General features: G+C 38.4%; 1 long non-coding RNA gene, 1 other non-coding gene and 1 pseudogene across 2 annotated transcripts; 2 read left to right on the top strand and 1 right to left on the bottom strand.

The window, feature by feature from the left end:
- The first annotated feature begins 584 nt into the window (after positions 1–584).
- LOC129481593 (uncharacterized) lies at positions 585–9,136 on the top strand. Its single transcript, XR_010121241.1, has 3 exons — positions 585–699; positions 3,173–3,312; positions 9,051–9,136. It is a non-coding gene; the product is annotated as an uncharacterized lncRNA (long non-coding RNA).
- On the top strand, positions 6,086–6,187 carry LOC129483611 (U6 spliceosomal RNA). The gene has a single exon (XR_008658129.1). It is a non-coding gene; the product is annotated as a U6 spliceosomal RNA (small nuclear RNA).
- A 3,827-nt stretch (positions 9,137–12,963) lies between the features above and the next one.
- On the bottom strand, positions 12,964–14,641 carry LOC129481592 (5-azacytidine-induced protein 2-like; annotated as a pseudogene).
- Positions 14,642–25,341: the final 10,700 nt, after the last annotated feature.

Raw genomic sequence — 25,341 nt, forward strand, 5'->3', positions numbered from 1 at the left:
GTTAAAGCGATTCTCCTGCCTCAGCCTCCTGAGTAGCTGGAATTACAGGCACCCGCCACCATGCCTAGCTAATTTTTATATTTTTAAGTAGAAACGGGGTTTCACCATGTTGGCCAGGCTGGTCTTGAACTGCTGACCTCAGGTGATTTGCCCACTTCACCCTCCCAAATTGCTAGGATTACAGGCGTGAGCCACTGCGCCCGGCCTTGTGTGTAAATTTTTATCCTTTCTTAATCACTTTGATTTTGGTGTGTCTCTTATATTCTGCAAATATTTGGGCAGTGTTTTGTGATTCAAAGTGATTTTTTTTTTTGGTAGTTAAGCCATTCGTATTGATAACTATAACTTTTGATAGATTTGGCCTCAACTGTGTCACAATATTTTATAACTATTTTTATTATAATTGCTGTGTTTCCTTTTCTACAAGTCCTGTATTAATTGCTTCTGTATTTAAAAAAATTTAACTTATTCTACTTTCTTCTTTCTCTCTCTCTTCTCGTCTCATTTTTAGTTTCATTATTTTTAACTTACACAATATATAAGATTTCCATATTAGTAACTCACCCTTGTCCTGTTTGCATTTTAGCCTTAGAGCTACAATATGTGTGAATACTCACACCCATCATTTTAATGAGGATTTCCCAGTAATATTTGTTTGGATGAAACTCATCCTGTAGTTTCTTCAAGAAAGGCTTGTAGGTAAATGATTTTATATGTTCTTATATCTTTAATACTTTCTTGTGTAGTCCTGGTACTACACAAGGGTAGTTGGCTGGATATAAAGCCCTCTGCATATTATAGAGTATTTTGAATTTGCTACCCACCTTATGATTGTTTTGCTTTGTATGTTGTTTCTGAAAGGTTTGATAGGCCAGGTGTGGTGGCTCATGCCTGTAATCCTAGCACTTTGGGAGGCCAAGGCGGGTAGATCACCTGAGGTCAGGAGTATTCATAAATTATTTAAATCAGTCTAAGAGTGTTCATAAATTATTTAAATCAGTCTAAGAAATTTTCAAGTTCATGTAACTTACGTAAATCATTAATAAATATATAAAAAGTCAGATCCAATCTACTTTGACTAATTCAAATCTCCCCAAATAAAATAACAATAACTCAGAATAAAATTCTAAGCCAACACTTCAAATAGAATAAAATTTATTCAAATAAGCATTTGTGGATATGAAAAGCCCCTGGAGTCAGATATCTAAAAACTACAAACAAAAATGGGCAAAAACATAAGGAAATGAAAATATAGTTAATTAAAGCCAGAAGATAAATGAAAGAAAGACAAAGTTATCTCCTAAAGAAAAAGGGAACCATGAGGTCACAAAAGAGAATAGACTCAAATGAAAATATAATGACTAGCATTGAAGAAAGGTAGAAAAACACCTGGAGAATGAAAATGACATAAGGAAAGAAGAGGTCACAGAAAAGTGGTAGAAATCAAAGTTAAGCAAAGGCACTATTCACAAAGTTGGAGTCCCAGGAAAAAAGTAATAAAATAATGGAATAAACTAATAAGAGATAATATTTAAAAGTAGGTTGCAAGACATTTATGCTGAAATAAACTTGAGTCAACTGAGTATTTGGGAAAATTCTCTTGAAACAGTAAACTTTAAGTCATAAGCTAGAAAAATCATTAGCCTTTGTAGATTTTGAAGCAAACAATATTGTCAAGAATGCACATCAAAACTTGTTATGGCTAAAAACAAATATATCAATGTAACTATGCATGTATTAGGATAAAAAAGGTGAAGAATAATTTACAATTGTGAAGGGCACATGAAGTAAAATGGGACATTTAAAGATGAACTATTCCTGGTCTTCAAGAGAAAAGATCACAAAAAAACACCTTTTTTTTTTTTTTTTTTTGAGATGGAGTCTCACTCTGTTGCCCATGCTGTAGCAGTGCAGTGGCACAATCTCGGCTCACTGAAACCTCCACCTCCCGGATTCAAGTGATTCTCCTGCCTCAGCCTCCCAAGAAGCTGGGACCACAGGCGCGTGCCACCACACTCAGCTAATTTTTATATTTTTAGTAGAGATAGGGTTTCACCATGTTGGCCAGACTGGTCTCGAACTCCAGAAATCAATAACAACTAGATAAGTAGAAAATCATATGTACTTGGAGACTTAAAAACATTTCATGGCCGGGCACGGTGGCTCACGCCTGTAACCCCAGCACTTTGGGAGGCCGAGGCTGGCGGATCACGAAGTCAGGAGATCAAGACCATCCTGGCAAACACGGTGAAACCCCGTCTCTACTAAAAATACAAAAAATTAGCCAAGCATGGTGGCAGGTGCCCGTAGTCCCTGCCATACCTGCGCCAGGGCCTGTGTTCTCCAAAACTTTGAATAATAACCCTACGCCATGAATCAGTCAGTGGCCGAATACCATGAATTAGATCCCTGTAATTGTTCTTCATCCTCACTGCCACTAACTTAGTAGCACCTTAATTCCCTTTTGGCCGGGACTATCAAAGTAACTTCCTAAGCCGTTACTGTGCCTTGAATCTGTTCCCTGAGATCCCCCTTCGCATGGCTGTCAGATTTCGTTTACAAACCAGACATCAGATCAGGGCCCTACCACCCTCCTTTCCCCACTTCCTCCTGCCCCCACGATTTCCTACAGATTTAGATCGTGGCTGTGCCTACCTTGTTTATTTCCCAGTTTTTCTCATGCCTTCCGTAGCCCAGTCAACCCGAACTGCCATTATTGTGCCTTCATGCATGTCTTTTTCTTGTAATGCTCTTCTTATCTCCATCTACAGAAAATATGTTGCTTTCTGTATGTGAAGGTTTCTCTGACTGCATGAGCACTCTTCACCTCAGGATTAATTGATCCCTCTTTATAGCAATGACCATGGATAAGCCCCATAGACTGCTAGCTCAATCCACTGTTGATGCCCAGTGAACATGACCGTTTTAGATCAAGTTTCCTAATTCATATGGTCATTAACCAACCCTGTAAAGCTGAGATGTGCCAGATATAGGTCCCCAGAAAGTAGTATCTTATGCCATATGTTTTTCCTTCCTTGCCAGAAAAGGACAGCATACATGTATGCTTCAATGTAATTGTCTCCCTACTTCCAATTATTTATTTATTCTTTTGAAAGGTTGAATACATTCTTGTTTGTTTCATAACCTAAAATATTTCCTTTCTTTCTCCTAGAATATATCAGAGCCTTGATTACATAGAAGATAATGCTACAGTTTTTCATGCCTACTATCTCTCTGCAGTAGCTAATGCCGAAATAAAAAACTCGGTGGCTTTGGGTCATTTCATTCTTCCTCCTGCGTGCCTGCAAAAAGGTTAGCAAAGATCATTCAGCCAATCCCTGTTAGACAGCCAAATCTGGCTCATCTCTGTTAAACAGACAAATTCAACTGTACTTATTTTGTTCTCAGTCACATATTTTTGAATTTTGTATCTATTTAACCTAAGTGGAAAAAGCATGGACTTTGGATCAGATTGCCTTGGGTGTATATCCTGACTTTGTTTATGTATTGTTTATTCTTACATTCATTGAGCTCTTCCTGTGTGCCAGGTTTCAACCTGGGTAGGTGCTGGGGATTCAGTGGAGAATAAAACAGATGCAGATCTTGCCTTCCCAGGCTACGATCTGATGCTTACTAGTTTTGTGACCATTTAGCAAGTTACTTCTCTGAAGTTGTTTTGAGGATAAAATGAGATAATAGGCTGGGCGAGGTAGGGCATGCCTGTAATCCCAGCACTTTCGGAAACTGAGGTGGGTGGATCACTTGAGCCCAGGAGTTCAAGACTAGCCTGGGCAACAGGATAACATGGTGAGACCCTGTCTCTATTTATTTTAATAATTTCAAATTATTTCTAAAAATAAGATAATGTATTAAGGTATCTGATGTGGTGAGCGTTTAATAAATGTATTCTTTGCTAGTTTTGAATCTCTTCATTATTTTTCTAATTTTTTCTTCTGATATTTAAAGATTGGTTATGATAATAAACCCATGTATTCGCATTTTTAAAATGCGAATTTTAAAATTCCTTGAGCCCAGGAATTTGAGGCTGCAGTGCACCATGATCTCCCCTGTGAATAGCCACTGCATTCCAGCCTGGGCAACATGCTGAGACCTCCTTCTCTAAAAAAATTAATTGAATAATTAAGTGAGTAGAATTAATTTTAGGAATATATTTTATTTAACCTAATATATCTAAAATATTATCATGTCAATATATAATCTATAAAAACTAGATACCCTACATTATTTTTTGATACTAAGTCTTCAAAATCCTATATTTATTTTACACTTACAGCACCTCTGAATTTGGATTAACCACTCATTTCCAGTGCTCAGTACCTACATGTAGCTAGTGGCTGCCATACTGGACAGCAGAAGTCTAGAGTAATATTACCTTTTTGGTCCTTTTGGCTACTGTGAAAACTTTGGGATCATTGAGTTTGGATGATGACATTGTTGTTTGACATGCTTATCATTGTAGAATTCCTGTACTACCATGTTTACTAGACATATTGTTCATCCACCTCTCTTTTATATCTATATTTATATATCTCTATCTGTATCAATATCTATAGCTATATAGACATTAGATATACATCTAATATATATCTAATGCATTATATACATACGTATGCATTATTATATAGATATATATCTATATATGCAGATGTATATCTGTATATGTGTATACATATACATCTAATGTATATCTAATGATACAGATATAGATATTGATGTATATCTAATGTATATGTAGATACAAATATAGATATAAGAGTGGATGAACATATCTCAATTATATATATATATACATCTAATGTATATAGAGATACAAATATAGATATAGATATATTCTAGCAGGAAACATCTACAACAATGATTAGCAAAGTGTATTAGAATCATCTGGAGAGTCTGTTAGAAATGCAAATTCCAGAGCTCCTCCTCAATGATCTGATTCAATAGGAATCTGCATTTTAACAAGTGTGTTATGTGATTTTGTTGCAAATAGAATAACACTGGCCTAGAATTTTCAGACTTTAAGCAAAATTCAGAAGATTCCAAAAAAAAACATATTGGATTTGTTTTTCTCACCACAGAAATAAGAAGAAAAATTGGTAGTTTTATTTGGGAACAAGACCAACATCATCTGATAGAACAGGTAAGAGGAAATTAAGGTACTTGATTAGAATCTGCAGTTTCAACATTTTCTGAAAGCAAAGTTATCTTTAAAGTGTTTACTTGTGACATGTTAGCACCAATGAATCAGACTAAGAGATTTATTTATTTATTTTGAGACGGAGTCTCACTCTGTCTCCCAGGCTGGAGTGTAGCAATGCGATCTCGGCCCACTGCCACCTTTGCCTTCTGGGTTCAAGCGATTCTCCTGCCTCAGCCCCCAAGTAGCTGGGATTATGGGCGTGTGCCACCACACCCGGCTAATTTTTGTATTTTTAGTAGAGACGGGGTTTCACCATGTTGGCCAGGCTGGTCTCGAACTCTGGGCCTCAAGTGATCTGCCCACCTTGGCCTCCCAAAGTGCTGTGATTACAGGCGTGAGCCACTGTGCCCGGCCCAGATTAAGAAATTTAAAGGGCATGCTGTTATTGAATATTATTTGGTTCGACATTGTTTTATAGTAGTACATTAGTAAAATTGAGGTTATTTTGTATAAATAAAATTATTCCTATAAGAAACTTGAAAATTTGCTTCTGTTAGTAATAGGAAGAGAATAACAGGTGCATAGTATTTACCAGTTCTTTACTGCCAGTGTAGATTCTGATTGGTTAATTTCTGTGACATGCTGTTTGTTCAATGTTTTGAATACCACCCCTCAATAAATGTGTACAAGAGTCTGTCTGAACCTATTCTTGTTCAGGGGCTGCCTGATTAATGAAAAAAAAGAAAAAAATAGTGTACAATACTGGAAAAATAGCTGTTTTGTAGCTTTCGCCATCCTGCCTCAGATTTACTTATGCTTTTGACTTACTTCAAAATCTTTAGGTAATAGCCAAATTTGGGAACAATTGAGAATTAAAACTAATAATGACAATAATGGATTATAATATGTTAGGTAAAAAGAATCCATGTGCTTGCTTCGGCAGCACACATACTAAAATCAGAAATACAGAGATTAGCATGGCCCCTGTGCAAGGATGACACGCAAATTCGTGAAGCCTTCCATACGTGTATATGATACTCCAAAAGCAGACATAAAGAAAAAAGGACGGACAGAAGGAAGAAAGGAAAGAAGGAAGAAAATAAGGAAGATAAGGGTGGGATAAGGAAAATTTTCCTTTACAAAAATAGCAGCTAGTAAATATAGAAAGAAAGATAAAATAGAAAAATCACCATTTTAAAGCCCTCAATATAATAATTGATTTAGATAAGGTCATTAATGGATTCTAAACCTATGATCTCAAATTATCACCCACAGATTGATTATTAGTTACATAGTTAAACAGTGTACCTTTACAATGGAGCGATCTGGCAGGCACCATTTAACTAACTTAGCAAACTTAGCATCACCAATATTGGAGCAACCTTTCATTATGTTCAGTCTGATATGATATAATAAATACACAATATTATCTGTGTAGTATTCTTGTTCAAAACACTTAACCCGAATTTAATTATGAGTTAACATTCAGACAAATCCAGAATATGGACCATACCACAAAACAATTAACCGACCTGGACTCTAACATCAGTTAATATCATAAGATACAAAAAAACAATAGGAGCATAGTAGATTAAGAGAAATAAAGAAGAGGTATAAAAGACATTTGGAGAGTAATTGGGAAAATTTAACGATGAACTGTATAATGGGTGATACTGTATTACATTTTATTTTCTTAAGTGTGATAGTGGTGTTGTAAAGATAAAACAATGTATATTTTTAGAAAACACATGCCAGGTATTAGAGAGTGGAAATGTCATATCTGCAAATGTTTTCAAGTGGTTCCACAAAAATAAATAGAGAGAGGAGGCACTCAAGGTGTTGGAAATGTTAACACTTTGTGAATCTAGGTGAAAGGTATATGGTATTTATTATACTATTCTTTTTTTTTTTTTTTTGAGACGGAGTCTCGCTCTGTCGCCAGGATGGAGTGAAGTGGTGGGATTTCAGCTTACTGCAACCTCCATCTCCTGGGTTCAAGTGATTCTCCTGCCTCAGCCTCCCAAGTAGCTGGGATTACAGGCACCCGCCACCACACCCAGCTACTTTTTGTATTTTTAGTAGAGACGGGGTTTCACCATGTGGGCCAGGATGGTCTTGATTTCCTGACCTCGTGATCCGCCTGCCTTGACCTCCCAAAGTGCTGGGATTACAGGCATGAGCCACTGCGCCTGGCCTATTGTACTATTCTTTAACTTTTTGGTAAGTTTGAAATTTTTCACAATAAAGAGTTAGGGAGAAAATCTTTTGTTTTTATTTTTTGTTTTTTAAAACTTTAAACCCACAGCCATATCATATAGAAAACCTTTACATTATGTCCAAAATCAGGCTATCAAACTTATATATTTTATATTTCTGTCATTAATTTGCTTTTTCTTCCCAAGGCACCATCATCTGAAAATAATAGTTCTTTCAGTCTTTTTGCCCAGGAGGTAATAGTATGCTGTACTAAGGACTGAGATATCTAATCCTTGACTTTTCACAGTGTTTCCAGGAACGTGAGCAGTAATGCAGTGGTTGTTATTTGGTGGTAATTATTGACTTTATCAGAACTTTAGAGTTTAAAGATCATTAATTTCATCATTTAGCTTTATACATGAGAAAACTAAGGTAAAGAAAATATAATGACCCATTTTAGTACACATTGGCAGATACTAGCAAAGTGGAGCCAAATTTTCTCAGCTCTAACCCAATCCAATGTTTTTTCTACTAAAAAATTACTAAAACATGCTTGTATGGACATTGACTCGAAGTTATATTATTACATGATAAAAGAGTTTGTCGATTCTTTCAAAATATTGGTTGATATGAGTATTAGCCAATTATAATCATGTAACCATAGCATATATACGTGGAAGGTATTCATTGAATGGCAATAACAGGGGTAAATCTGGGGAGCATTACTATTGTTTGGAGTGGATTTAAGTTTTTTTTTTAACTACAGAAACTTCTTAATGGTGGCTGGGCGCCGTGGCTCGTGCCTGTAATCCTGGCACTTTGGGAGGCTGAGGCAGGCCAATTGCCTGAGCTTGGGAGTTCGAAACCAGCCTGGGCAACATGGCAAAACCCCGTCTCTACTAAAAATACAAAAAATTAGCCAGACATGGTGGCTGGTGCATGTAATCTCAATTACTCGAGAGGCCGAGGCAGTAGAATTGCTTGAACTTGGGAGGCGGAGGTTGCAGTGAGCCGAGATTGTGCCACTGTACTCCAGCCTGGGTGACAGAGGAAGACTCTGTCTCAAAAAAAAAAAAAAAAAAAGAAAAGAAACTTCTTACTGGTATATAAAATAAATAGATTATGTGATAGGTACCAGTATTTAAGTTGCTTTCACAGAATTATTTAGTAAAAGCTTAACATACATTTAGTTATTTTACGTCTTTACAACTAAATACTTCACTGTCCTTTTGAAGGAGAAATATAATTTGTTCAGCTTACTTTATATTTTTGATTTGTAGCTCACAGGAATCCTTAAGTCAGGGATTTTAAGAAAGTTTAAATTAGTAGCAAGTTTTTATGTTTCCTTATTTTTGTGACTAGAAGGTAATATAACCACATTAGAGGAAATTTCAATAATTGAAAGGAGAAAAAAATCAGTTAAAGTTTTACTTATCTGACATAACCACAGCTGGTATATTTAAAATTCTGGTCTTCTTTATGTGTCTCTAAAAATATATAGTATAATTACATGTGTGTGTGGACAAAATTTTGTAAATTTTCTCCACCAAGCTAGATTGAGTGGACTTAAATGTGTAAATATTTTTATGACTCTTGATATATATATTGCCAGTTTATTTTTCCTTTTTAAAAACATTACTGATTGGATCATTGGAATGACGATTTTTTTAAATGTGATTTATTTTTCTATCCACAGCATGATGAAGTAACACCAAATGAAATAAAGACCCTTAGGGAAAACAGTGAACTAGCAACAGAGCACAAAAAAGAATTATCCGAAAGGTATTGAATTCATAAACTTCATTGATATTCAATTCAATGTAGAAATCTGTGAGCACTGATTGTGTGCTTATCTCATGTAATTTTCAGTTTTCCTATGAGATCGACAGCATTATAATCATTCCCATTACACAAAAAAAGAGATCTATGATTAGAAAGATAAGCAATTTCCCCAAAGTCATACAAACTTTATTAAGTAGGGGAGAAGCAGGATTTGAACTGAGTCAGAGCCCATTCATTTAAATGGTAGTCATTAAATACTATACCAGGTATTTACTATGTAGAATACTATACTATCTCATAATATAGCACACTATACTGTCTCTGTAGAAAGGAGACAAGGATTTTATGTACGTTATGATAACAGTTAATAAGTTATTTAAAAATTATATGTATCTGTGTGTGAAAACCCAATCATCATGCTTATGAATTACAAAAGAATCTTAAAATATATTTTTTACTTGGAAGGAAATACACTACATATTAGCAGTAATTTAATTAGGATGAAAAGTGGTGAGTGATTTTCCCTCTTTTTTCCAAATTGCTTGTAATATATTACATTTGTTTAAGAAATTAAATTTAGACTGGGCATTGTGGCACATGCTTGTAATCTCAGCACTTAGGGAGGCTGAAGCCAGATGACCGCTTGAGCCCAGGAATTTGAGACTAGTCTGGGCAGCATAGGGATACCCCATCTCTATAAAAAATTTAAAATACTAGCTGGGCATAGTGGCACATACCTGTAGTCCCAGCTATTTGGAGGCTGAGGTGGGAGGATCGCTTGAGCCCAGGAGGTTGAGACCGCAGTGAGCCGTGATGACGTCACTGCACTCTAGCCTGGGTGACAGAACAATACTCTGTCTCAAAGAAAAACAAGAAATTAATTTAAAAAGACACACAAACATGGCCTTGCCGTTATATTAGGACCAGTTTATGAGAGGCCTTCTCATTGCAGGCTTTTACATGATCTAGTCCTAGTTCCATATTTTCCAATTCAGTTGGTTTTCAAATATTCATAGGGAACATTGGTTCTTCAGAAGTCTATGTTTTATCCCTCCAAACCTGTGGTTGGAGTCAACCTAAAAGTGGAGGCAGGGGAATCCCCACAAGGGAGTGCCCCAAACTGTCCCAAGTTGGGGCCAGTTGGGATTCTAAAGAAAGAACCACTAACTGGAGTAATCAGTCTAAAGCATTTATTGAGGGAACTTGTAGAGCATTGCACCAATCCTTGCAATGGACGAGATATAAGGGGTGTTCTACCTAGGTATATCCACAGTGAGGGGGTCTGGGTATGGAGTTTATATGAGGGTTTAAGGAATCTGACTCAGGGCTGAGGCCAGTTTCTTTCAGTGTTTTGAGCAGCAACCTAGATACCTTTATCAGTGTCTGGAAATGTTTAAGGTCCTGGTTTGAGTTCAAGCCCGATAGGAAAACCCTGCACTGGGCTGTGTCACAGAGCAGTCAAAGCACTCTGTGATTTTTGGTCAGGACACAGAAAGCAAGCCAGGAGTGGAATTGGGGGAGGGGCGGATGGGACTGGGGCACCCTACAGTCTGGTATTTAGCTGCTGTAATATATAAATGATCAAATAGTAGTTATCTTTCTTCAAAATAAAAAGTAACGATGTAATTTATATAATTTTTTCAAGTTTTTCTCCCATAAGGGCTAATTTCCTTAATATACAAAGAGGTATTACAAATCTGGGAAAAATATGTCCAATCCAAAAACAACAGAAATAGACAAAGGATGTGAATAAACCCTAGGTAGGTGTCTACTTAGAGCCTTTTCTCTGTGGAAACACCAGAGGGTGCAGTGTGAACACAGATAAAATATACCCTCAATTTACCCGCTGAAGCATTTGTTAGCATAGTACTAGGGACATTGATTTTTTTTACATCATACAAACTTGATGTACAAAAATCAGGCAGTACAGAATTAGTATAAAATCCTAATTTCTCCCAAATCCTCTCCCAGTAATAACCTTTCCAGTAATAACCTTCGTTTTTTGTTTTTAATTGAGACAGAATGTTACTCTGTTGCCCAGGCTGGAGTGCAGTGGCGTGATCTCGGCTCACTGCAACCTCTACCTCCCGGGTTCAAGCAATTCTCGTGCCTCGGCCTCTCGAGCAGCTGGGACTATGCCACCCCACCACACCAGCTAATTGTTTGTATTTTTAGTAGAGATGGGGTTTGGCCATGTTGCCCAGGCTGGTCCCAAATTCCTGGCCTCAAGTGATCTACCTGCTTCAGCCTCCCAAAGTGCTGGTATTACAGGCATAAACCACCCGTGCCTGGCTGAAAAATCTTATTTAATATTATGATGTGTAATGGCAGCATATGGCATTTCATTTTGTTTGTTTAACCTTTTTTTTTTTTTTTTTTTTGAGACGAAAGCTCACTCTGACCCCCAGGGCTGGAGTGCAGTGGTGTGATTTCAGTTCATTGCAGCCTCAACCTCCCAGGTTGAAGCGAGAGATCCTCCCTCCTTAGCCTCCGAAAATGCCACTAGGATTACAGGCATGAGCCACCACACTTGGCCTAGAATTCATTACTTTTATGACACCTCCATGAACATCTTTTTAAAAATAAATCTTGCTCTACTTTTTTGATAGTTTTCTTCATGTAAATTCTCAGATTTGGAAATTATGGTATAAAGAGGAGTTTTTCTTCTTTTTTAAACACCTTATCTTTATTTATTTATTAATTTGTGTGTGTGTGTGTGTATGTGTGTGTGTGAGAGAGAGAGACAGGATCTTGCTGTGTCACCCAAGCTGCAGTGAGGTAGCATGATCATAGCTCCCTGCAACCGGGAACTCCCAGGCTCAAGCAATCCTCCCACCTCAGCCTCCTGAGTAGCTAGGACTGCAGATGTGTGCCACCATGCCTGGCTAATTAATAAAAAAAAAATTTTTTTTTTTGAGACAGGGTCTCGCTCTGTCACCCAGGCTGGAGTACAGTGGCACAATCTTGGCTCACTGTAACCTCTCAACTTCCACCTCCTGGGTTCAAGCGATTTTCGTGCCTCAGCCTCCTGAGTAGCTGGGACTACAGGTGTGTACCACCACACCTGGACAACTTTTTTTGGTATTTTTAATAGAAACATGTTTTTGCCATGCTGGCCAGGCTGGTCTCAAACTCCTGGCCTCAAGCAATCCACCCTCCTAGGCCTCCCAAAGTGCTAGGATTACAGGTGTGCCCCAATTCACCCAGCCTAATTAAATTTTTTTTTTGTCAAGATGGCATCTCACTATGTTGCTGAGGCTGGTCTTGAACTTCTGGGCCCAAGGTATTTATTAATTGGTATAGTAGCAGGCCAGGCATGGTGGCTCACACCTGTAATCCCAGCACTTTGGAAGGCTGAGGCATGAGGATAGCTTGAGGCCAGGAGTTCAAGACCAGTGTGAGCAACATAGAGAGACCCAGTCTATACAAAAGATAAAAAAAAAAAAAAATTAACTGGTTGTAATGGTGTACTCCTGTAGTCCTAGCTACTTGGGAGGCTAGGGCAGGAGGATTGATTAAGCCCAGGAGTTGAGGTTTGCAGTGAGCTATCTATGGTCATTCCACTGTGCTTCAACCAAGGTGAAAGAGTGAGGCCATGTATCAAAAAAAGAAATTAGTAGCATGTATCTGTTTCTTAGAATATGGAGCTGGAGGGTATTCTTTCATACTGGAAATAAACTACATAATATCATACAGTATGTTCAAATGCATGTACTAAAGACCTCTACAAAATTTTAATCAAAATCTATGTTTAGTTTGTTAAGAATTTCTTGAGAAAACCACTGAGAGACAGTGTCTTTGTGATCAAATGATGAGTCTTTTCAGAGTTAAGTCTTATAAAGGAAATTTTGATTATGTTGATCCAAGTAATGCAGTAGTGGCACACTGGTTAGAAGGCAAAATTTTACTTTAATTTCCCTAAATGCTGTCTCACTTGAGTCAGGACGGATTGGGAATACTCAAAATGATCTTCCAGAGAATTTCTTTTTTTTTTTTTTTTTTTTTTTTTTGAGACGGAGTCTTGCTCTGTCGCCCAGGCTGGAGTGCAGTGGCGCAATCTCGGCTCACTGCAAGCTCCGCCTCCCGGGTTCACGCCATTCTCCTGCCTCAGCCTCTCCGAGTAGCTGGGACTACAGGCGCCCGCCACCACGCCCGGCTAATTTTTTGTATTTTTAGTAGAGACGGGGTTTCACTGTGGTCTCGATCTCCTGACCTCGTGATCCGCCCGCCTCGGCCTCCCAAAGTGCTGGGATTACAAGCGTGAGCCACCGCGCCCGGCCCTTCCAGAGAATTTCTGCCATAAGAGTGTGTGCCCTCATTAGGAATGGCTCTCTCATTATCTGTCCGTGATTGGAGGACTGCTTTCTCTGATAAAACCTTTATATCTCCTGGTAAAGGGGAAGATGTAGTATAACAAAGAGCTTTGCTATTTGGTGAGAGAAGGGGAAGTCTTGTATATATTGCAGTAAAATTCATCATGTGCAGTTTTGTGCCGTCTTTCCAAGGGTCTTCAATGCATCCTACTGAGGTGCAGGCTTTCTTGATTGCAGTTGGGGTTTCCAGTTTTCTTAATAGTTCAGCTAGCACTTGAGTCACCAGATATAAATTAGACATTTATCTCTTCAGTTGCCAGTATACATTCTGCGTATTATCACTTGAAGTTCTTACTCTTCAGAGATCTCCGCCCTTCAAGATTGTCTTCCTGATACAGATAGGTTTGTTTGGTTTTTGAGTAGTTCTATTTTGAGATCCTTACATTCTTTCCTCATCAACTTTTGTTCCAAACCGTGGATCTTCAGGTTACAGCTTAACTTTTCCACCTCCCAGTTTGATGAAGGTGGATTGGAATTCCTCATCACCAGTTGAGTTTCCATCTCTGTCCTTAGCTAGAGTTCTACTTCTTTAGATTGCATCTGTTTATTCAATACTTTTAAAGATTCAGAGTTGTGTTTACTTATTTTATCCAATTTGCTCTTTAAATCATCTCTATTAATGCAAATCTTTCTTTTTTTTCTTTTTTTTTTGAGACAGAGTCTTGCTCTGTCGCCCAGGCTGGAGTGCAGTGGCGCAATCTCAGCTCACTACAAGCTCTGCCTTCCGGGTTCACGCCATCCTCCTGCCTCAGCCTCCCAAGTAGCTGGGACTACAGGCACCTGCCACCATGCCCAGCTAATTTTTTGTGTTTTTAGTAGAGATGGTGTATCACCGTGTTAGCCAGCATGGTCTCGATCTCCTGACCTTGTGATCCACCCGCCTCAGCCTCCTAAAGTGCTGGTATTACAGGCGTGAGCCACCGCGCCCGGCCACAAATCTTTCAATATACATAATAGGCCTTATTTACTTGTTGCTATTCCACGAAACTTGTTTCTTCATCTAATTGAGCTCTTATAAGCTTTTCTTCCAAAAATCTAATTCTTTTCTTTAACATAAGATTTCTCTTTCTCTGAATCCTTAAGTCCTTTTTTGATGTCTTCATATGGGCAAATTGGGAAGCAACAGAAGCATCTCCTCAATATGTTGAAACTGGAGTTGCTGGAGTTTTCTCATATTTAGCATACAGGTATCACCTTCTATCAGTGCATCCATGAGAGCCCAAAACCAGGCTACTTAGGGCCACCACCGAGTTTCCATTCTCTAATGTTTAGAAACAGCCAAAACCAGATCGGGTTGCCAGGGATCACCACAGGTTCTGATTTCCTTAAAGATAACCTCCACTTTACCAGCGAAAGCAGCCACTCTGAGTTATTGAATTGAGAGTGTTGGTCTTATATCTACCCATTTGGAATTCATTAAGATTCTAAGGATATTTTAATCGATTCTCTTGGCTCTTCAGGGTGCCTAGTCATATCATTTGTTAATAATGAAAGTATTCCGGCCGGGCGTGGTGGCTCACGCCTGTAATCCCAGCACTTTGGGAGGCTGAGGCAGGCGGATCACGAGGTCAGGAGATCGAGACTATCCTGGCTAACACGGTGAAACCCCACCTCTACTAAAAATACAAAAAATTAGCCAGGCGTGGTGGTGGGCGCCTGTAGTCCCAGCTACTCGGGAGGCTGAGGCAGGAGAAGGTGTGAACCCAGGAGGCGGAGGTTGCAGTGAGCCAAGATCACGCCACTGCATTCCACCCAACCTGGGTGACAGAGCGAGACTCCGTCTCAAAAAAAAAAAGAGAAGAGCAATGATAAATATTAAAATCAGCCATAGATAAGGACATATACCTACATTTGGACATGTAACAGTGCTGCTTTATGTATTATTGCTGGATAAAGAAACAGTCTGATTGTTCAAAAAGACCTAACAGTGTAACACAAAAACAAATTTTAAAAAACTATAAAATAATTAGTCAGAATTTTAAAAGTATAATTTCAACCTGTGGTAATACTCTGTTGTGAATTTTATTGGCAGAACTAAAGTAAAAATTTTTAATCTTATTTGCTCAATTGAATAAATTTCCTTTTTCGTATTTCTGCATTAAATAATAGCAATTTCTTGGAAGAAATCTTCGTTTTTAGAGATAATGTATTTGTTTTTAATTTTGATGTGAAATGATGAGTACTTCTCTTTTTTTTTTATCATGCCCATCTGCTTGCACAGGAAGGAATAACTTCTTGTTGGAAAAAATCAGCTTGTGTTAATTAAACATTTAGTGACTACGAGTTCTAATTTAGGCTGTGGTATCAATTTTTGTGACTAAAACTTGACTATCTCTTCCTCAGAATGGGTTGGGTTCAACTCATTGACTATTAAATTTCTGAAAATAGAATTAATTGTGGTCTTTAGTTATAGAAAGCACACGTTGGGGCAATAGCCTAGAACAGGGTTTCTTAGTTTTGGCACTACTGGCATTTTAGGCCAGATAATTCTTTGTTTGGGCGAGGGTAGGTGAGTGTCAGTCCTGTGCATTATAGAATATTTACCCTGGCCTGGCTGGGCGCAGTGGCTCACTCCTGTAATCCCAGCACTTTGGGCGGCCAAGGTGGGCGGATCACGAGGTCAGGAGATCGAGACCATCCTGGCTAACACAGTGAAATCCAGTCTCTACTAAAAATACACAAAAAAATTAGCCGGGCGTGGTGGCGGGCGCCTGTAATCCCAGCTATTCAGGAGTCTGAGGCAGGAGAATGGTGTGAACCCGGAAGGTGGAGCTTGCAGTGAGCCGAGATTGTGCCACTGCACTCCAGCCTGGGCGACAGAGCGAGACTCCATCTCAAAAAAAAAAAAAAAAGAATATTTACCCTGGCCTCTGCCCACTAGATACCAATAGCATTACCTATCTCTCCCCCAGTTGTGACAACCAAAAATGTTCCTAGATATTGCCAGATATCCCCTAAAACATCAAAAGATTTTTTGTTTTGTTTTCAGCTTATGACTGGAATTAAATTCCCTCGGACTAAAATATCACTTATTATCACCCATGATAAGAAGTTCTGATTGACATTTACATATGTGATTAATAAGAGTAAGAAAGCAATTACTAATAATTATAAATACTTTGCTGGCAACAATTTTCAAATCAAAAGATTCTGATAATTAAAAGTTTGGAAATCTATAATAGGTGCTGTACTAGTTATTTATTGATGTAAATCAAAGTGCTCCGAAACCTAGCAGCTTAAAACAATGAACATTTATTTATTTATTTATTTATTATAGAGATGAGGTCTCACTGTGTTGCCCAGGTCGGGCTCAAACTCCTGGGCTCGAGCAATCCTCCTGCTTTGGCCTCCCAAAGTGCTGGGATTCCAGGCACAAGCCACCGCACCTGACCCAGTGAACATTTATTATTTCAGTTTCTAAGGTCAGAAATCCAGGAGTATCCTAGCTGGGGACTTCTGTCTCATAGCCTTTTGTAAGGTTGCAGTCAAGTTGTTAGCTGGAATGCAGTCATTCCAAGGCACAACTGGGACTGGAAAATCCACTTCAAACGTCACTCAAGTGGTTATTGGCAGGTGTTGGGTCCTTGCTGGATTTTGGCCAAAGGCTTCAACTCCTCACCAAATGGGCCTCTCCATATGGACCATCCACAACATGGTAGGTAGTTTGCTTCCCTCAAAGTGAAAAATCCAAGAATAAGAAAGAGCATGCCCAAGAAAAAAAGCCATAGTCTTTTTTACATCCGACTCTCAGAAGTGACATTGCATCACTTCTGTCATATGCCATTGGTTACACAGATCAAACCAAGTACAAAATGGTAGTGGACTGTGAATATCAGGAGGTGGGGATCAGTTGGGGCCACTGGGTGGCTGGCTATCACAGATGCATGTGGGATTGTCCACCAGGAGTGCCTTTCTTAGGAATTCCCTTCTCCCTCCCAATTTATCTGGATAACACAGGGACAGACATTTTTTTAAACATGAGCTTGCTCCCCACCCTCAACATTTGCTTTGAGAGTGAATGCCTGATTTGAACTGGGCTAATTGCAGATCTTCTGGATTTTTAGATGTGGAACATAGCAAATCAAGTCATTCTCATTTAGGTGATCAAAACTCTGAGATGTAAAACTTAGGAACTGTCTTTCTACCATGAAAAGAAAGCCAACTTGCCTCCAAAAAGGAAAATGAGGCTAATACATAGAGAAAACCTTGAGACCAAGGCTGCAGTGTGATAGTGCCACTGCACTCCAGCATGGGCAACAAAATAAGACCCTGTCAAAACACACACACACACACACACACACACACACACACACACACCAGAAAAAAAAACCCTAAAAACTTCAGACTGGTGAGAGCGATCATAGCTGGTTCTAATTAACTCTGAGTCCCAGCGATATGCCTGCCTTCCTCACAGCTTGGATGATATGGCAATGTCCTTCCAGTAAACTCCCCTTTTGTTTTAGTTAGTTTAAATTAGGTTTCTGTCCATTTCATCCTAAAGTCCTTAACTATTCAAAAATGCTACAATAATCTATTTCTGATGCCATAAATGTCCTATCCTTCTTATACTTACAGGAATATTTTTTAGTAATGTAGTAATTTTTAAATTCCTATCCTCACACATCTTCAGAGGTTTCGCACAGTGTATATGTGCAATTAACTAAACACTAATAGTGATATTTTTCTGCACTAGTTTATTTTACACAGATACATAGCCATTAGGCAAAGATTATGAACTCATAGAGTACAGTAATAGTGCTTCGAGAGCTCCTAAAGTAAATGACCATGATTAAAATATCTTTAAAGATACTAGTCAATTTTATGTGCTTGGATCGATAGTTAATTTATTAACTGTGAATTTATTATTTTCATTAAAAATGATTAAACAAGATACATGGATATCCTGTTGATCTTGATGGTATGGTGTTCTAAATTCAGTCATCCTTGAGCTTTATCAGAATTTTTTTCACACAATATTTACTTTTAAATTAGATTTCAATTTTAGTAAAAGCCACAAACACTTGTGTAACACATAAAATGTAATCATTTAAAAAGTAAGCAATAGATATCAAGTTAATATTGCTTAGTCATAGAATCCTTAAGCTGTCTCCATTCTAGGCAGCATTTTTTTATATGACTCATATCTGTTTTGGATAACTAATTGACATCAAAATTACTCTCACCCATGATCTTTGTTGACTGAGCAGTAACATCGATTTTTCATTAATTTTTTTTGTCAAAAGAATCCTGTTCCAGCGTTAGCAGTGCAGGAAAGTGTTGCCTGCTGAAACAGGAAAGATGAACTGTTTGCACTGTTAGTAGCTAGTTGGATGGATAGTTCTAAGTGATTACCCTCTAAGCTAGATACACTTCCCAGTTATTTTGGTCTAAGTACTTTATGTTCTAGCCCCAACCTAGACTTCACAATCTCAATAATTAAAGCGACTTTAATCCACACTTTAATCTTTTAAAAGGTGGCAGAAAGTTGTGGGAGGGGAAGAGGAGGTGTTCCCTGATAATTATAAGGTTTCATGGAGAATCTTCTTACTAGTATTATTTCTTCTTTTTACTTATTTTCTAAAAACATTCTTTAGAAGTCTTAACTCTAATAAATCAAAGACACTGAAAAGCAAATAGTATGAGAGGGTTTCAAGTATATATCTATATATGTTTATTTTATTTTGTAGATTATATATCAATTGATGCCATGAAGAAATTCCTTGGGGAGTTACATTATTTCATTCCTGGAAGCTCAGGATATTTGGCATATCATGTTCAAAATGAAATTAATGTCTGCTATAAAAAACAAATTGAAGAGGAAATATTAAATTGTAAATATCTTGGCATTAATTTTTTATAAAATGTTATCGAAATGTGCATAACGTAAAATGCTCCCTTTTGGTACTGGGGGATAGAGAAATGGGAAATAATTTTTCTGTTTCTCAAAATATGTCTTCAGGAAATTCAGAATCATTTTGGTTCTGTGTTTTGACATTTGGGCTGGGTTTTTTCCCCTAGCTTATAATAATATGTTCAAATATTCTCAAGGCACACTTGTTAAGGAGTAATTGTCATTAAAATACATTTCATGAGAAGTCTCAATCACAAACTCTCCATCTCTCAATCCTCCTCCTCCTCTCTCTCTCTCTCTCTTCCTCTTTCTCACTTTCTCTTTTCTCTCTCTCTTTCTCTACTCCCCTTCTCTCTCCCCTGTCTCTTTCTGTCTGTCGAATGATCTTTTGGCTTTAACGTTCTATTAATTATATTTTTTCTAGATTGAATACTGTGAATGCTAAGTTTTATTATTCTGGTCATCTTACTTTGATTTAAAAAATTAGGATGCAGCCAGGCGCAGTGGCTCATGCCTGTAATCCCAGCACTTTGGGAGGCCAAGGTGGGTGGATCACGAGGTCAAGAGATCGAGACCATCCCGGCTAACACGGTGAAACCCCGTCTGTATTAAAAATACAAACAGAAATTAGCCGGGCTTGGTGGCGGGCACCTGTAGTACCAGCTACTCAGGAGGCCGAGGCAGGAGAATGGCATGAACCTGGGAGGCGGAGCTTGCAGTGAGCTGAGATCGCACCACTGCACTCCAGCCTGGGCAACAGAGCGAGACTCCGTTTCAAAAAAAAAAAAAATAGGATGCTAGTGGAGTTCTGAATTACTGTCTCTGACTTGAAACATATGGTGAAAAACATTTTAATAATTCACATATCATGTTGGATGGTTTCTGATAATATTTCTTTTTTTTATTATACTTTAAGTTTTAGGGTACCTGTGCACAACATGCAGGTTTCAAAAGTGACTTAACATAAACAGACTATGGGTGTTATGTCTTGTTAGATGAGCCTGCAAGTCACCTTAGAATCACAGTTCTAGAAAGGACCTTAAAGAACGAGTCCAGTTCACTTATTGTTTTTAATGAGGAAATAAGGACCTTGAGAAGATGTCTTACTTAGGGGGACTAACTGGGGGCCAAAACAGAATTGGAACACAACCCTCTTGATTTTCTAGGCAAGTGCTTCCCCACTCTCCCAAACAGCATATGCTGTAGCTTATGTGCCAGGTACAATACGACTGCAGATCCTCAAAGCAGACCCAGAAACAAGCCAGCACGCTTGTCTTTTAAATAAGCTGAAATAGTGAGGCAGAAGAAAAGGAAAAATCAGTTAGGCAGACCACTAAGGCTAGTCCTCTGAGAAACAGCCTGAAAAACTCACAGCTACAGGCATAAATAGAACAGCCTGGGGAAAAACCAAACTGCAGCTGCACTGATAAGAAAGCAAGGCCCAGCATAGAGCCTTTGTTCTTTGTGTGATTAGCAGGCTCTCAGGAAAAAATTTTCTCCCCTTTTCAGGCATTTATGTGGTGAGCTCCGTGGGAACTTGCACAGGGAGGTGGGGGGCTTACCTAAAACAGACCCACAGTTACACAAACAAGAGAAGCTGCACTTTGTGCTCACCCAAGACATACACAAATAAGGAGAGTTGCCGGGCGCGGTGGCTCACGCTTGTAATCCCAGCACTTTGGGAGGCCGAGGCGGGCGGATCACGAGGTCAGGAGATTGAGACCACGGTGAAACCCCGTCTCTACTAAAAATACAAAAAGTTAGCCGGGCGTGGTGGCGGGCGCCTGTAGTCCCAGCTACTCGGAGAGGCTGAGGCAGGAGAATGGCGTGAACCCAGGAGGTGGAGCTTGCAGTGAGCCAAGATTGCGCCACTGCACTCCAGCCTGGGCGACAGAGCGAGACTCCATCTCAAAAAAAAAAGAAAAAAAAAAAAATAAATAAAAAATAAAAAAATAAGGAGAGTTACATACACAGCTTCATAGATAAGGGAAGTTACACAAACAGCTACAGAGTTGAGGGGAGTTTCACATAAAAACTGGGATTCAACTGTAAAAAGAGCAGCCCACTCAGGTCCCCTCTCCACTGTGGAGAGCTTTCTTTCTTTTGCTTATAAAAGTTTTGCTCCAACCTCACCCTTGTGTCCGGGCTCCTTAATTTTCTTGGTTGTGAAACAATGAGCTCAGATAACACCCCAGACTACAAGACCATTGACCCTAGACAGTTTCATTAGTATTGAGTTGCAGGGATTTCAAGAAGGCAGTTTGTTATCTTTATTCATATGGCCATGCTATATAGAGTCTGATTGGTTTATTACATTTTTGTGACTTGTAAATGACAGTGTTATTTGTGAAGCTATCATCTTAGAACTGTACTTCTTTCAAGCAAGTGAATACCAGCTGTAGGATTAGCTAAAGAAAATGTACACTTTTTTTAGTGCTTGGACCATTTAGGTATATGTGGGCCCTGGCCCTGAGCCTTCTCCCATGACTCAAATTTCATAATACCAAATTTTAACACTACTTTTGGCATCAGCATTTGAGAATTTATATTTTTTTCCATGTGATAACTTTTCCTTATTTATATTCACATCTGTGGTTAAGCCCTTCTGATCTTGTAAATTACACAAAAAGACAGAAAAGACAAAAACCTTAAATGTTAATTATCTTTCCCTGAAACACATTTCTCCTGAATACTTTATCATAGTTACATACCATTGACTGTTTCTTGTATAGAAACCAAGCCTGTCTGTAGATCTTAAATTAATGACTTACAGGATTAAGTAAATTTACACCAAGTTGTGTATGTTGGAATTTCTTGAAAGAGAGTATCCAGTATTTTTCTGATACATTATGCATGCATAAATTTAAAATTAAAATGAAATGCTTTTTTTGGTTTGTTTCCCAAAGTGATTGTATCTTTCGATGTATATAGTAAAGCAGAATGTAACCTATATCTTTGAAATATTGTCAGACACAATAAAATCAGTGATAACATAAGCCTTCCAGGAATTAGAAGCATATGAAAAAATAAGCAAAGTTGAACTATTTTAAGTTTATTGTTTTAATGGGAAGTGAAAAGCAATATGATCTTAGTTATTGCTCATGTAACCATTTTTTAAAACTTGCTTTAATGTAGCTGATGGATAATGCCTCTGAATGTCCTTATAAAAAGTGTTCTCTGGCCAGGAGTGGTGGCTCATGCCTATAATCCCAGCACTTTGGGAGGCCAAGGTGGGCGGATCGTGAAGTCAGGAGATTGAGACCATCCTCGCCAACAAGGTGAAACCTGGTCTCTACTAAAAATACAAAAATTAGCTGGGCGTGGTGGGAAATGCCTATAATCCCAGCTACTCGGGAGGCTGAGGCAAGAGAATCCCTTGAACCTGGGAGGCGGAGGTTGCAGTGAGCCGAGATCGCGCCACTGAACTCCAGCCTGGAGACAGAGGGAAACTCCGTCTCAAAAAAAGAAAAAGAAAAAAGAAAAAAAATGTTCTCCTCACTTTAGAACTTTTGATTATTTCTCCATCCTTTTGCAAGCATGTCTGCTCTGATGCTTTTAACTATTAAGCATAGTCATTTCCTAAACTGTTTAATTTAGTGTGTCATTCATCTTAGTTATTTTATCCTTTGTGACTAGTTTTTTTTTTCTAGCTTTTGGTAGTGTTTTCTGTAATTAGATACATTATGAGTCATTGGCCAAGTCTGCCAGTTAATTTCTGAATGTCTGTTTCTCTTTTTTCCATGATGATATAGAACCCCTCATTTCCTTCCTTCCTTCCTTCTTTCTTTCCTTCCTTCCTTCCTTCCTTCCTTCCTTCCTTCCTTCCTTCCTCTCTCTTCTTTTCCTTTTCTTTTCTTTCTTGTTTCACCAGGCTGGAGTACAGTGGTGCAATCACCTTGAACTCCTGGATTCAAGCAGTCCTCCCACGTCAGCCTCTCAAGTAGCTAGGACTATAGGCGTATACCACTACACCTGGCTAATTTTTAAATATTTTTCTAGAGACAGGGTCTCACTATATTGCCTAGGCTGGTCTCAAACACCTGGGCTCAGGTGATCCTCCCGCCTCAGCCTCCTAAAGTGCTGGGATTATGGGCATGAGCTACCACACCTGGCCCCAGAACCCCTAATTTCTATCTAAGCACATGCTACCAAGAATAAAGAATATATTCTCAATCCCTCTTGAAATTAAGTATGGCTGTCACAGTGATTTAGCCAATGGATATACAGCAGAAATGGCATCTGGGAACTTTTCTTAAAGGCCTTGGCACATACTCTTTATCTCCCTTTCCTTCCATTCCCACTCTTTCTGTGTTCTTTCAGCCTGTTACTTAGAGGATGTGGTAGTTACCACTTCAGTCCATAAGAGCAAGAACCATACCCTGGGGTTGGCAAAGCAGTGGACTGAAAAGAGCCTGAGATCCTGAGGATATTGTGGAGAAATCTGCCATCCCAGCCTTGGGCTACCTACATCTAGACTTATGTGACAGACAAACTTCTGTTTTGTTTAAGTCACTATATTTTTGCCTATTATTGCCAAACCAATTATAATTGAGGTTTAAGGGCAAGCTGTTGACCTTGGTCTATGGATGAGAATTGTGTGGAAGATACCATTTATTTACATCTGTAAAGTATTGACAGATTTGTAACCTTAAAGTGAGGTAGGTGACTTTAGTGACATCACATGTTTATTAGATTAATAGCAGCTTTAGTAAAAAGTTCTTTGTAATGGAGTGCTTGGTTACACTATTATTTAGCAGAGTGAAAAACTGAAAATAACCTCAATGTTTAATAATGAATAGATAGTTGCGCCACTGCACTCCAGCCTGGGCGACAGAGCGAGACTCCGTCTCAAAAAAAAAAAAAAATAATGAATAGATAGAATGGCATCTTAAATCATATTGCTATTCCAATTTAATGGAATAGCCATTTTTCCTTTAACTGCTTTATTAAGATATAATTCACAGACCTTACAATTCACTCATATAAAGTATACAATTCAATGGTTTTTAGAGCATTTACAGAGTTATACAATCATTGCCACAGTCTGATTTTAGAACATTCTCATCATTCCCAAAAGAGCATTTTGGAACATTTACATCATCCCCTTGCCCATTAGCAGTCACTCCCCATTCCCCCAAAACACACCCCAGCCCTAGGCAACCATGAATCTACTTTCTATCTATCTATATTTTCCTATTCTGGACATTTTATATGAATGGAATCATACGATATATGCTTTTTTGTGACTAGCTTCTTTCACTTAGCATAATGTATTCCAGGTTCATTTATGTTAAAGCATGTATCAGTACTTCATTACTTTTTATTGCTAAGTATAATAATATTCCATTGTATGGATATACTACATTTTATTTACCTATTCATCAACTGATGGACATTTAGGTCTTTCCACTTTTTATCTACTATGAATAATGCTGCTATGAACATCTCATTTTTATGTAGATATATGTTTTTGTTTCTACTGCGTATATATCTAAGAGTGGAATTGCTGGGTCATGTAATAACTATGTTTAACATTTTGAGGAAGTGCCAACTGTTTTTTCAAAGTAGCTACACCATTTTCATACTCACCAGCAATGAATAAGGGTTCTAATTTCTTCACATCCTCGACAACATTTATCTGTCTTTTTAAATATAGCCATCCTAGTGGGTGTTAAGTGGTCTCCTGTGATTTGCATTTCTCTAATGGCTAATAATATGGAACATCTTTTCATGTGCTTATTGGCTATCTCTCCCGCTTTTTTTTTTGAGATGGGTTCTCACTCTATCACCCAGGCTGGAATGCGGTGACATGATCTTGGCTCATGGAAACCTCCACCTCCTGGGCTCAACCAATCCTCCTGGCTCAGCCTCCTGAGTAGCTGGGACTACAGGCACAGGCCACCATGCTTGGCTGATTTTTTTTTTTTTGTAGAGACAGGGTTTTGCCATGTCACCCAGGCTGGTCTTGAACTCCTGGACTC

The sequence above is a fragment of the Symphalangus syndactylus genome, chromosome 5 (genome assembly GCF_028878055.3).
Source record: "Symphalangus syndactylus isolate Jambi chromosome 5, NHGRI_mSymSyn1-v2.1_pri, whole genome shotgun sequence".
In the NCBI taxonomy this organism is placed as follows: Eukaryota; Metazoa; Chordata; class Mammalia; order Primates; family Hylobatidae; genus Symphalangus; species Symphalangus syndactylus.